The 14,184-nt window shown below is 46.2% G+C and overlaps 1 protein-coding gene across 2 annotated transcripts in view; it reads right to left on the reverse strand.

The window, feature by feature from the left end:
* ZBTB38 (zinc finger and BTB domain containing 38) overlaps positions 1 to 12,513 on the reverse strand; it is a 77,085-nt gene extending 64,572 nt beyond the window's left edge. For both annotated transcript variants that reach the window (XM_079923211.1, XM_079923210.1), the window contains exons 1-2: positions 12,123 to 12,513; positions 10,823 to 10,897 (exon numbers count right to left, since the gene is read on the reverse strand). The gene's annotated coding sequence lies outside the window, so the exon portion shown is untranslated. The remainder of the gene's footprint in view (positions 1 to 10,822; positions 10,898 to 12,122) is intronic.
* Between the last annotated feature and the right edge of the window lie 1,671 nt (positions 12,514 to 14,184).

Raw genomic sequence — 14,184 nt, forward strand, 5'->3', positions numbered from 1 at the left:
AATTTCATTTATTTATTTATTTATTTTTGGCCGCGTTGGGTCTTCATTGCTGCGCGCAGGCTTCCTCTAGTTGCGGTGAGCAGGGGCTACTCTTCGTTGCGGTGCGCGGGCTTCTCATTGCGGTGGCTTCTCTTGTTGCAGAGCACGGGCTCTAGGCGCGTGGGCTTCAGTAGTTGTGGCTTGCACGCTCTAGAGCACAGGCTCAGTAGTTGTGGCGCATGGGCTTAGTTGCTCCGCGGCATGTGGGATCTTCTTCCCGGACCAGTGCTCGAACCCGTGTCCCCTGCGTTGGCAGGTGGATTCTTAACCACTGCGCCACCAGGGAAGCCCCTGAACCCTTTCCCTGAGGGAGGAGAACATCAGATTCAAAGAGAGTGTGATATCTGAAGACCTCAGCAACCAGGATAAAAGCCGTATTCCTTAATTCCTAGTATTCTGCTCTTTGGGATTCAACACACTGGCTCAATTAAAAAACAAAAATCCACTTTTCACCTAAATAGGTGCCTGACAAATGGTTATAGAATAAGTGAACTAATGAATAGATTCCAGTATAGAGGGTTTATAACTTCTTGCCCAGTTCCTCTCAGAAGAAAATGTTATAGAATACTTAATTTTTTAAAAATATAGTTTTTAGCAAAATAGTAAACGTTAAGCAACATATCACCTGGGACCAAGTGTTATTTGAGAAGTATCAGACGTGATAGGCTTGATTGCTATATTAAGTCAATCAGATTAAGTTCAGCCGGCTGAAGTAGGCTTTTATCCTATTTGGTTTGCAAAGAAAAATCTCATGAGTTAGCATAAGCAGCTAAAAATAAGTTGCAGGTTTCATTTTCTGTTGTTCAGTATGGTTTTGAAACCAGAAGGTGCAAAACTAGGAGATTCACCAACGCCCACTGAAGATCAACAATTCGAATAGTCCCCTTTCTGGCGCAGCAACCTGATGACAGCTCACAACCAGGCCTAAGACACATACACCTATGTCCCTCTCACCATGGTCTCTTGAGATGGCTGCCCCTAATGAATAAGGCACGGCAGGAAATTAGGGACTGAGGCCAGTCCTGGGAGACAGTGGCTTGTGTGTGTGTGTCTTGTCATATCCGGACAGGATGCCGCATAGACATCAGCCCCATACGCACAGCCTCAATCTTAGGTGGTACTAGGGACCCCTCCACAAAACAAGGGAATAAATAATGCTAGAATTTCACTAGGATGAGGTCCTGAAGGTAGCGAGCACAGCGGGTACCCCTCGACCTAAATGCCCAGGGCCTTGTGCAATTCCATACTGCAAACCCAGGGGGCTCACGATAAGTTTAATTTCAAAACTGTCTTCCCAGGGCCAAGTCTGGCAAAAAGGTGTTTGACAGAGGCCTAAATGCTTCAAAGGGAAGGCAGCCGTCTCACATTGGAGCGTTCAGCTGCGGCATGGGGCCCGGAGAGAGCAGAGCTGGAGAGAGAAAGCCCTCAGCGGAATGAGATTGAGAGGGGGCAGAGAAGGGTTAATCTCCTTCCATTAGAGGAGGGGCCATTTGGTGAAGGTGAAGAGAATAATCGGTATGAAGAGCAGGGAAGACAAAGAGCCATTCCAGAAAAGAAATTACCGTGCAAGGGTGAGAATGATGATTTGTCCTAGATTTTTCACCGTGAGACCATTTCTTAGATCTGAGTCTTTGAAGTTACAGTCTCAGGGTGGAGGAGGGGAGAACATTCACACTCAGTGCTGGAAGACGAGCTGTGATTGGGTCTGAGATGGGCTGACTCTGATTAACTCTGAGAAGCAGAGGGTGAGGCCAAAGCCACCAGGATGCCGCCGTAGACGCCTAACCATAAATTAGAAAGCGGCAAAGTAAACAATAGGAGTTGCTCATGAAAGAGAAGCCAGTGGAGTGGCTGAATCCCCCTTCCTTGGGGTGAGGAACAACCTCCCCCTTTTTTTAAACCTAAAATAAAACTTTTAAAAAGTTGCTTTGAATAATTTTGGGGAAAGAGTTGAAGATTCACAAGAAGTTGCAAAAATAGTACAGTAACTGTATGATGTCATCTGTCTTCCCAGAATGGTATTATCTTATACTGCTGTAGTACATTCTCTAAACCAAGAAAGTAATATTGGTACGACACAGTTAACTCAGGTACAGACTACTACTTCAGATTTCACCAGTTTTTACATGCATGCTGTGTGTGTGTGTGTCTGTGTGTCTAGAGCTCTATGAAATTTTATCACATGTGGAGATTAGGGAAGCCATCAACACAATCAAGATATTCCATCACCACAAAGAAACCCCTGTGCTACCCCACCATAGTCACACCTTCCACCAGCCCTAACCCCTGGCAACTGATCTGTTCTCCAACACTGTAATTTGGTCCCTTTAAGAATGTTATGTAAGTGCAATCATGCAGTCTGTAACCCTTTGGAACTGGCTTTCTTTCACCCAGCAGAATGCCCTTATGATCCATCCATGTTGGATGTGCCTTTTTACTGCTGAATAGCAATCCATGGTATGGAGGTACCACAGTTTGTTATCCACTGAAGGACACTTGATAGGTGTCCAGTTTTAAGCTATAACAGATAAAACAGCTATGAATATTCATGTACAGGTTTTTGTGTGAACCTAAGCTTTCATTTCTCGTCTGTAAATACCCAGGAGTGGGAATGTATGGTAAGTGTATGTGTAACTTTATTAAAAACGATGAAACTGTTTTCCAGAGTGGCTGAACCATCTATACTCCCACCGGCAGTGTATGTGCAATCCGGTTTCTCTACATCCTCGCCAGCATTTGGTAACATCAGTATGTTTTATGTTAGCCATCCTGACAGAGGCACAGGGGCTCCTTTTGATGGTGGGCTGTCTGGCATTTCGATGCCAGCAATGTGGACTGTCTGGCATTGCGATGATGGAAAATGGGGCTCTTGATATGGGGTGAGGTTTCAGGTTTGTCTGGTTCCTCTTGACGGCAGTGGTGGGACATTGCCATCTGGGAATGCTGGGCTTCTTTGAGGCAGTACCTCTTGGTCCAGCAGGCAGACTTGAGATCAGTGATACTCGCTCCCATGGGGTAATAAGGCCATGATATGACAGTCAAGGGGCAGTGACAGACTTTGCCTGGGCTGGCGTCCTCCTGCAGCTTTGGCCAGAGACTGTATAAGTGCTTTTTATTCCTAAAGTTGGTAACTTATTAGCAGCATGTGTGTTTGTTCCGGCTGGCCGGGGGGGACATGGAGTTAGCACAGACAGGTAAGGATGGGACCACCAGTGGCACTTGTCAGATGTCACAGGCCACACTGAACACTTCTTGCCCTTGGACCTCCTACTCTGTTGACCACTCAAGACTCTGCAGCAGCATGTGGACACTTTGTCTGGATGTCATGGAAATCTGACTTCCACCTCCTGGGAGTTAGATCTGCAGGCACTGCTGTCACCACCCCATGGATCTTCCTAGCCTAGGGATCCAGGTCCTGCCAGCAATTGGAATTCTGTGTGCATAGCAGAAGGTGTCTCAGCCAGGGAAGTTGTTCAGGACACCAGGGAAATGGGCTTTGTGAAGGGCCAACGTCATTGTGATGACTCGAGTTGGCCCAGCCATGTCTGGAAAGTCACCTTCCATCTGCTGTACCCCGGATTCAAGGGAGGCTGTGGACCTTCCCAGAATCCATACCCGTCATGACCTTGGCTCCACAGGTTTGGACCAGGAGGCCAAGAATCAGGTGGGCAGTGGTCCTGCATGGGGACAGCCAAGAGATCATGGAGATCATGCACAGAGGCAGGGAAGCTCTGTGATCCTAGGCAAATTCCTTCATGCTTCTGTGTGCAGGGTGGGTGCAGTGAACGAAGGTTCTCCTTTGGCTTTTGTCTCTTGTGCTTTACCTGGTGCATTCACAGGACGTGGACGTGAACTTGGGCATGGAAGAACCTAAATGGTGATATATAGAACCTGCCCGTGAACTGGGGACTGTTGGGGGCTGAGCAGACTGTGGAGGCTGAACCCAAAAGTCAAACGATACGATAGTGGCCCTCCAGAAGTTGACGTAGTATTGATAAAACAAGTGGAAGGGCAGCCAGATACCATCAGGTGACCAGTGGGTATGGTCTGATGGCTTTGAGCAGAGATATACAGACAGGGTGGATAGTCACACTTCCTCTCCGAAGGTGGTGAGAATTTTCAAATTTGGTTTTTGTTTGTTCACTATGTTCTCTGGTGTAACAGAGAATTTTCCAAGTTTCCATTCTTGGGTACCTCTTCTGTGGCCCACTGTCCTCGTTCACCCAGGTGCCCCTACTTATATGCTGTCAGAAGGCAGCCCAGCCCACAGCACCTTTCGGAGATAATGAGGCAGGCGCAGACTGGGGCAGTACCTTGCCTGACTGTGAAGTTGGGTAATGAGACTCCATCCTCCAGGCTGAACGCACGGCAGCTCCCCCCAGCTCTGGCTTGGTCTTTTCAACTCACGCTGCTGCGACCTAACTTTTGCCACAGTATGAGTCTTGCCCTTGCCTGCCCCTGCTCTGTTCTCTTGGCTTCTGATTCTGGACCCGACCTCCTACTCATCCCTCATGGTCTGGATCCGTGTGGCTATCCTATGTCCTCCTTGGTCTAAGTGTTACCACCTCAGGGTTCAGGGCCCAGAGTGGTCTCATGAGGTGACCCTTGCAGGGTCTGGGCTGCCCACACATGTCCGGAGGTATGCCCTGCCTATCAGAAGGCAGATAAAAATTCCCTGGTGGAAGCAGGTGCTCACTTCAGGAGTCAGTCTTCTCTCGGCGCCTTGTCTCCACTATTGTAACAGAGAAGAACAAACCTGACTCCATAGTGGATCTATTCCTTTAGCTCTAACCTTTGTGCTCTGTGGCCTGTGCTTAGTCATGCTGGCTCTGCACCTTTTGTAAAACAATGTTGCCGATAGCCTGAAATATATGTGATAGTCCATTCTCAAGGCTCTGACCTTTAAAGGTATAACATTTCTCCATTCACATAGAGATAAAAAGTTGCAGAACAGAGAATAACATTTGTCTTGTTGGAGGTTAATGGGAACATTGTGACCAGACCTACGTGGACAGCTGCAGGACCAAAGGATTGCGGCACCAAGAAGTTTGCAACAACTAGCCACATCTCCTCCCCTTTTAGTATAAAAGATGCCTGAATTCTAACTCTGGTAGGCTGGTTGTTTGGGACACTAGTCCACCATCTTCTGAGTCTGCTGGCTTTCTGAATAAAGTCACTATCCCTTTGCCCCAACACCTCGTCTCTCGATTTACTGGCCTGTCGTGTGGCGAGCTACTGCTACTACTACTGAGCTTGGACTTGGTAACACTACCCAGAGGTTGGGTGGATCCGGGCCCTTTGTTTATTCAAGTTCTAGTTCTACCTTTGCCACTAAATCTTGGGGTAACAACCATAAGTGAGTAAATTAACCATTCTGGGGCTCAGTTACCTCATATTTACAGTAAGGTTTCCTAACTCCCTAGCTGATAATCTTTCAACTATACCAAACCACGATTAAGGAGAAATTAAAATTCAGAAGCCAAAAAGAGCCTTTAAGTTAAATTCTGGTTTAGATATATTAGCTTAGGTAGGGTTATCTATTTTCTAATAAGTGTTGTTGAAAATGAATGTTTATTGAATTGAATGCAGCATTAACAATAATTCTCAGGCCTTAATGTGCATAAGGATTGGGAGGGTATATTAAAATGCATATTCCTAGGCCGCCTCCTCAGAGCTTTTGATGCCACTGGGGCCTAGGAGCATGCATTTTAATATGAGAAACTGAAGGGGACTTAGGTTTTGAAATAGACATTGGTAATTTTTTAGAGATTAATTTATCAATATGCATTAGGAACTTTAAAAATAGGTCATTTGACCTACTGATTCAATTCTCGGAATTTTGCCTAAGGTGTCCACCAAGATTTATCTACAAGAACGTTTTTGTGTTTATAATAGCAGAACACTAGAGGCAATAAAAATGTACATAAAATAAGAATGGATAAATTAAGATATATCCATGCAATGGAAACACAGCCATTAAAAATGAAATTTTCGGGCTTCCCTGGTGGCACAGTGGTTGAGAGTCTGCCTGCCAATGCAGGGGACACGGGTTCGTGCCCCGGTCCGGGAAGATCCCACATGCTGTGGAGCAGCTGGGCCCATGAGCCATGGCCACTGAGCCTGCGCATCCAGAGCCTGTGCTCCGCAACAGGAGAGGCCACAACAGTGAGAGGCCTGTGTACCGAAAAAAAAAAAAAAATCGAATTTTCAAAATCATTTAGTGACTTGAAAAAATGTTTACAACATAACGTTAAGTGGGGTGAAAAAAAGCATATAAAATACCATTTCAGTAATGTTTAAAAGAAGAAAAGAATATATACGAAAAATTGAAAAGAAATACATTGACATGTTAATATTGAATTGTTGCTTGGTTGTTGGATTACTAGAGATTGTTGGTTGCTTCTTGATATTTTTCTGTATTTTCCAGATTTAGATTTTGTATAGTGACTATGTTATGGGTCTTTTTACAAATTTTTTAAAAGTAAAGAAAAGGAATTTGCCTCATGTAGAGTGAAAAGAGAGGGAAGAGAGGCCTCTTAGGAGCCCAGCCCAGCCATGGCCTCGCTGCTGCAAGAGGACTTGGAAGACAGATAGACTGAGTCCGGTGCTGGGGTGAATTTTAAGCTACATTCTCTTTTGCAAAGTACCTTGATATAGTCGATGCCAAGGAATTTGGGTCAATGAGAAAGTCCTTTTCACTAGATACTACTTTCCTGCTGCATTTGAAGATAACAGACTATAGGAACTGGAATGTGGAAGGGAATTCAGTTTCCACAACATCTTTACTGCTCCTGGGTTGATCTCATGCTTGTTGCCTCTGTGTGTAATCCCCCTGGCCCCTACCCAGAACACCAAGCAGAGACACTGCACTCTGCTTAGGGGCTTCTGGACAGATGATGGGCTCTATTCTGGCTTGGGAGACACCACCCAGGGCCAGTGCTTCTGTGGAGTGCTTTCAAAATCTCCTCTGGCCAATGCACTGGGAGCCCCATTGAATGCCAGGAAGCATCTTTTTTTTGGCAGAGAGATGGCTCAAATCTACCCTCCCTCATGGATCTTAGTGAGTCCCAGGTCAAATGTCTCTGAATAAGATTAGAAGCTTCACGGTTAGGCCTCTGGCCTAGAGTCAAAGCTTTTCAAATGTCCTTGAAATTTTTACACCACATGCTTTGGCTAGTTAGGAAGTGGTGTGGGGACTTCCCTGGTGGTGTAGTGGTTAAGAATCCGAATCTGCCTGCCAGTGCAGGGACATGGGTTTGGTCCCTGGTCTGGGAAGATCCCACATGCCGTGGAGCAACTAAGCCCGTGCGCCACAATTACTGAGACTGCGCTCTAGAGCCTGTGAGCCACAGTTGCTGAGCCCGCGTGCCACAACTACTGAATCCCGCGCGCCTAGAGCCCGTGCTCCGCAACAAGAGAAGCCACCGCAATGAGAAGCCCACACACCGCAACGAAGAGTAGCCCCCGCTCACCACAACTAGAGAAAGCCTGCGTGCAGCAGCGAAGACCCAACGCAGCCAAACATAAATAAATAACATATATATATATATATATATATATATATATATATATATAAAGGAAGTGGAGCTAAGGATTTCAGATGAAAGTCAATTTAGAGAGACCAAAAAAAGAAATAAATAAAAATGATGATACTTACAATATTAATAGCAATATCAAAAGCCAAATGCCAATGCTGACCATAGCTATGGTACTTGTTTTCATCAACATCTTGACTTGCCACACATTTTCCTAAGTTGCCCAAACCATTTCACATATATTACCTTACTTATTCTGACAGAATCTCAGTTTTACATTTTTTAAAAATACCATTTCGGAAGCGGGAGGAAGCTGTAAAGTTCTGATGAAAACCAGAGGCTTGAGTTAAAAACAAAACCCTGAAGTCTTCGGTGTGGTGTTTTCCAACTGCGTTCTTGACAAGAAGTCAGGGGATTTCAGCATGAGAAATTACGAAGCCCCATTACCGTGAATTCTTCGCTTTGGTGTCTGTGACGTGGCCTGATTGCAAAATCCTCCAAAGGGAGTAACAGGACATTCATAATGCTGACCCAGAGCAAGAGGGGAGCCTGTACTTCTGTGCCATGAAAAGTATAAAACCTCTGGGGTTAAAAATAACCAACTGGTCCAGGCACTGCCTACGTCAGCCAGTTGTGCCCAGACCACATCTGCGTATGACAAATCAACAGGGATGACCTAAGCTCCTAAAAGACTATGACCCCAGATTTGAATTCTACCCCTCCTATGGAATTAAGAACGGAAAAAAAAAAATTTTTATATAGATAAAACTGAATCACTTTTCTATACACCAGAAACTAACCCAACACTGTAAATTAATTATACTTCAACAAAAATATTTTTTAATAAAATAAAATATAAAATTATAAGTTAAGGAAGCTCAAGAAAGTCTAACTTTCCCCATAATGTCTACTTTGACGCTTTTTTGAAAATGTCAAAGATCAAAATATTTACAAAGTGTGTATTTGTTACCCCTGCCTTGCTGGTGGGTCCGTGGTGTCACCCAGTGTGCTGTACCAGTTCCCTGTGGAGGGTTCGTGTTGGCGGCAGTGAAATTTTGATTTGGCGGCCGCACTCCTCTCTCTGCCATGCTAGGCAGCTAGACATTAAAAATCAGCAGGTTGTTTGTCAATTCCTGCATACTTAGTGCTTTGAGGAGTCATTATCACATGGCAGTTGAAATTAACAAGCGATGACTAAAGAGTCTCCCCAGTGAATGGACCCTGACTCCTTTTCCTCCTTGACCATGGCCTTTGGCCCTGCCCTTCCTAGCAGACTCCTTTAGGCTTGTACATGCAGCAACAGATCGTCCCCACTTGGCTCCAGCTTTTGAAACCTGGTACTTGTTCTCAACTTACTCCTCCTGGCTGCTCCCTTGTTACAGGCACTGTACTCTCCCGTTCAAGCTGGTCTTATCTTTAGTTTACTCCGCTAGCCCAGACAGCTCTCTCTGCTCAGTAGACACTTCTGGGACCCACCAAACCAAGAAAATGGACTTTCAAAGGTTGAAGCACTTTTGCAATACGTAACTTGTTTTTCTATTCCACTCCTCCTTAGCCTGCTCCAGATGTGAGGGGGCTGGGCGGAGGCGAGGCAGCAGTAATAGGAGATGAGGCCAGACGTTAGGCTGCATGAGAGCCTGAGAGCTGTGTTAAACCAGCCAGTAGCTGGTCTTCCCGCACAATGGACAATGTATATTCTTCAGGGTGTGGGTGTGACTGCCAGAAATGTCAAGTCCAGGGGTAAAATATAATCAGAAACCGGACTGTCCAGTCAGATACTGACAACAAAACTAGAGAAGTAGGTACCAGGCAGCTCAGGCAAGGACTGGAGTCCATTTTTACAGCGTGTGTGCTGTTGAAGTGAGCACATATAGTCTATTTTTATTGGAGGTCTTTATGATGCCTTGGGAACATCATAAAGGCACCACCATATGGTTTCTGATATTTACCAGTGAGAGGGATATTGCACTAAGACCAACAGTGGTGAAAGGCTACATAAAATATCAAATTAGTTCAGGGCTCTTCAGACAGGGCTTATAACCTTACCACTCATTATTTCAGTAAATGTTTTGCAACTTTTCCTGAAAAGAAAAAGCTAGAATTATATATCAAATCCTTTGGGGAGCATTAATCTCCCCAGCCAGAGCCATTTCTGCTTTTACATGTTTCTCTAATAACTTGAGTTGAAGATCCCATCTTGTCAGGAATTCCCTCCACTACCTCCCAATATTAAAAAGCATGCCAAGATCTGGAGGAGGGTAGCTTCCCAACACCCCCAAGAGCAGACAGAACCATGAGTTAAAGAAACCATGAGCTTTCCTAGTGACCACTGGTGGAACAGAATTCTGTTGGACAATTCGAACAACCATGACTAGACCCAGGACCAGGAAACTGAGCCAGAATGGTCCTAGACTAAGAGGACCTTGTGGGGGGGAAAAGGGGGGAAGAATGTCCTTCGTGGTTCACTGGCCACTGGTGGCCTGATGGTGCTCATGTAAATGCTTAGGGTCAGAATGGACCTAGGCATCTTGAAAAATCTCACCCGCTGCTCCTTGCCCACTCTTTACCTAAGAGTGTCTGTTAGAGAATTCTAAATACCTGATCACTGTTTATTTCTCCCACTGCTTCATTCTGCTGTCCTATCCTTGAGCACCTCTAAGTTCCTTATTATGCTCTGCCAGAGAGGACTACCTCTTTTCTCCAGAAGTTCTCCTGAGCTCTCACTGGCAAGTGGCTGCTCCCCACCCCAGGGACTACATTTCCCAGACCTCTTTGCAGTCTGATGTGGTCATGTGACTGGCATTTTAGCCAATAGAGTATGAGTAGAAGTGTTGTGCACCACTTCTAGGCAGGGGCCATGAAAGTCTCCATGTGCACCTTTTCACACTCTTTTTTTCTTCCTCCACTGGGAAGTGGAAACAGTCCCAGGTGACCTTGGAAACCACATACTGCAGAAGGTGGAGCCTCTCTCAACCCATGTCTCTGAATGAATGCATGAAAGAGAGTTGCCCCACTAACCTCTACTGTTACAAGACCAAGAAATAAACTATTATGTTTGAGTCATTTTACATTTTTCGGTCTATTACAGCAATTAGCCTATCTTAACTATTCCTATTACCCTCTTTGATACAGCTGTTATCATTGTGTGCAGAAGTCCCTGTGCCTTCTCCCCTTTCCTTAAACCTTACTGCAAAGCAAAAGAATAGATTTAGTAAACTAAGCAGCCATTAGGGACAAATGACACTCACCAAATTAATGGTCACAGCATTCAGCTCTTACAGCCAGAAGAAGAGTGGTTTAGCAGAGCCTCACTTCAAGACAACCTGATATACGAAAATAAAACAAAAAGTAAAATGTAAGACCTACAAAACAGATATATTGGTGTGCCGTGGTTCATTTCCAAAGAGTGTTTTCAGTTTATAAAGGAATCTGCCACTCTTTTTCAGTAAGCAACGAGCTTCCCTATTGCATTCATAACATAAGATACATTTTAAAATACCCTCCCACCCCATCATTATAAAACTGAATTTATAAAGAACAATTCTCCTCTGCTAAGTAAGCTGTACAAAGACTAGATAATGACTCAGGAGATGACTTTGGAAGCCAGAACTGGGTATGATTTCTATCTCTGTGTGCTCTGCAGTTCTTACGTACGCGTTAAAACTTTTCTCTCGGGAATTTAACTCTCTTGGGTAGAAACTTCCAGAGCTTGTAAAATTATAGGCTATGCAAAAACTTAAGATTTCTTTAGGTGAAATTAAAACAGACACCAAAGATACAATATAATCTGTCTTTGTGCTTAATATCATCCCAGATGCGATGGCACACGTAGAAATGAAAATAAGCTCTCTGTAAACGGGGCAGTGAGACAGTGGAGGTGTACACACCAGAACAACCACAGGCAACCAGAAACACGCTGGGTAAAGGCAGCTGGTTGTGGTCGTTTTCTTACCAGAGCTGCCATCTTTTAACAGGTTAGGTGCGAAAATACCATTTGACGGCATAGGGCACGTATTTGCCTAGAACAGGGTTTATTTTTGTGTCGGATTACTTGGTATAAGATCCAGGAAGCAAATAGTTCAGAACTGAACAAACATTCTGGCTGTCCAAACAGAGCACCAGGGCAGAAGGAGGAAGAGGAAACAAAACAAGAGCAGTGACGGGGTCGGAGGCACGACGTGGGCCATTTTCCCCAGAATTCAGCCTTAGTGTGTGTGTGTGTGTGTGTGTGTGTGTGTGTGTGTGTGTGTGTGTGTGTACACAGATACACACACACACAGATATATATATGTGTGTGTGTGTGTGTGTGTATATATATATATATATTTTTTTTTTTTTTTTCTGAGAGGAAACGCATTCTTGTCTGGTCCTGTGGAGAAGAAAAAGATCAGAGGGATCCCTTTGGTGCCGTATTCGGAGGGTCTCCCAGATGCAGCCCTCATCCCCCCCTCCGGGCTGGGGCCTGCCAGACACAGGTGTCAGGGAACAAGATGGCGCCCCACAGTGAAGGGTGCTGAGTGAGGGGGTCTGGGGGTGGCCTTCACTTACTCGGAGGCGCTGGCTCCTCTGAAACCCAGACGCTGCCAACTGCCTGGACTCAGGAGTTATAACCGCCTTCTTGCTCTGGGTTCTTCACTTCTTGTCGAGATCAGCTCCACATATCTTTCTGATGATGTCACCCATTCTGACTTCCTACATTTTGAAAGTTGATCTATAAGTAAAACCTTCCGTGAGGCTTCAAAAAAAAAAAGCAGCAGCAGAAAAGAAAAGAAAGGTGTGCTGTGGGGCGATGGAGAGGAGGAGGAGAGAGGCAGTTGCCTCCTTATTTTGAGATTTGCTGCAGCCTGCGAGTGCCACTCCCCAGCCAGTTTCCTGGCTGCAGAGGGAGGCCAGTGGCCGGGTGTGGGTGACGTCAGGGCCAGGCCTGAGTCATCGCCAGTGGCCGGTCTGCCCTGCCACTCGGAAGGGGACAAAAGGAATCTTTGATGTCCAGAGGCCCTCCTCTCGGGACACTCGCCTGGACGAGCAGCAGGCCAGAACATTCCTGCCGCCTCCCCACCCCCGGCCGCCCTTCCTACTTCCGGAACCATCCCAGGCAGATTCAGCAAGGCCTCCCCAGGGGACATCGCCCTCCTGCATGGCAGAGGCATGGCCGCTCTCTGCCAAAGAAGAAGCAGGGGAGGGTATTTCTCTGGGGATTTCTCACCTCACCCTCCAGCATCCCCCCCCCACCCCGCTTCCCTGTGGTACCACCTTACGCAGGGAGTTGCCGTGGTACTCAGAGAGATCTGGAAAGGTAGCAAGTGCTCTTGTCACCCACCCTGGGCAGCAAGCAGAGCTCAGTGTCTATTCTCTGCCTTCGTACCATGACCCTGGGCCTCCGCGCTCTGCCCCCTGGCTAGCAGTGTGAGCTTGTACATCCTGAATTGAAGGGGGGCCCTCTCTTTAAGAGGGGTATTTATATCCCAGTGCCTGCCACAGGGCACAGTAAACACATAATGTATAAGTGAATGATCATTTTAAAATAAAATAGTAAAGAACATGTATTGAATACTTGCAGTGAATGTTGGAGCCTCTGTGCTAAGTGCTTTAGCGATTATTTCGTTTATTTTTATCATGACAAAGCTATGAGGTAGGTACTATTATTATTCCTAGTTCTACAGATGAGGTGCTCAGAGAGATTAAGACACTTCTCTAAAGTCTCATAGCTAGTTAGTGGCGGAGTCTGCATCATCTGATCTCAAATCCTGTGTTCTCAACCATGATGCTGAGTGGCTGAGCGAACGAATGCATATTGACCAGAAGTAGCCTGTCCAGGTGAGGGGAAATGAGGGTAATGATGGGGCTTGAAACCAAATCCTATGAGGAAATAGCGGAGCAATTAGGGATGATCTGTTTAGGGTAGTAGGCCTCAAGCTCTTTTGATGGGTCAATACGATGTCTGAAGCTTGGATAACTCAGAGTGGCCAGGCGGATGGGGCAGGGGGCGGGCAAGTCTGGTCGGGTTCAAGCGGCGGTCAGGAGCTAGAACCAGAAGACAAAGCTAGGGAGGTCCGGTGGTGCGTGGTGGATGCAGTGTCTGAGAGCACAGTGGACAGAGAAGCTCAGAGGAGCCAGGCCCAGACTTGTCTTTATTGCCCCCTGGCCTCAGGGGTGTGGGTGGGAGGGTGAGTGCAGCTAAAGGTACAAGCCTGCGGCAGACATGAAGACAACGGGGAAGAAAGACACGAGAGCGTTCTCAAAGACCCCGAGACTTGGAGAAAGAGCTGGAACTGCCATGTGGTTTCAAAGCACCAGGAGGGGCTGGAAGTGACAGGAAACGGAGCTGGACCTGCCAACGGCAGTCACTGCCCTGAGCGCCGCCCTACCAAGAATCAGCTGCCTTTCTGGGACGGAGTGAGAATCCCATCAGTGGCTGTACTCAAGCCAAGGCGAGGAGGGCTGGCAAGAAGAGAACATCCATTTATGGGGGTATCTGGGCCCTGGATAAGAATGACCTTGGAGGTACCTTCTCCCCCTGTGGTTCATGATTCTGTGGTTTGTACTTTTCCATGATTCCAAGAGGAAGATAAAAGCCAGGACTTTCCAGCTCCTTGTGGCAGTGGGCAGA

Source organism: Stenella coeruleoalba, assembly GCF_951394435.1.
Source record: "Stenella coeruleoalba genome assembly, chromosome: 5".
Taxonomy (NCBI): Eukaryota; Metazoa; Chordata; class Mammalia; order Artiodactyla; family Delphinidae; genus Stenella; species Stenella coeruleoalba.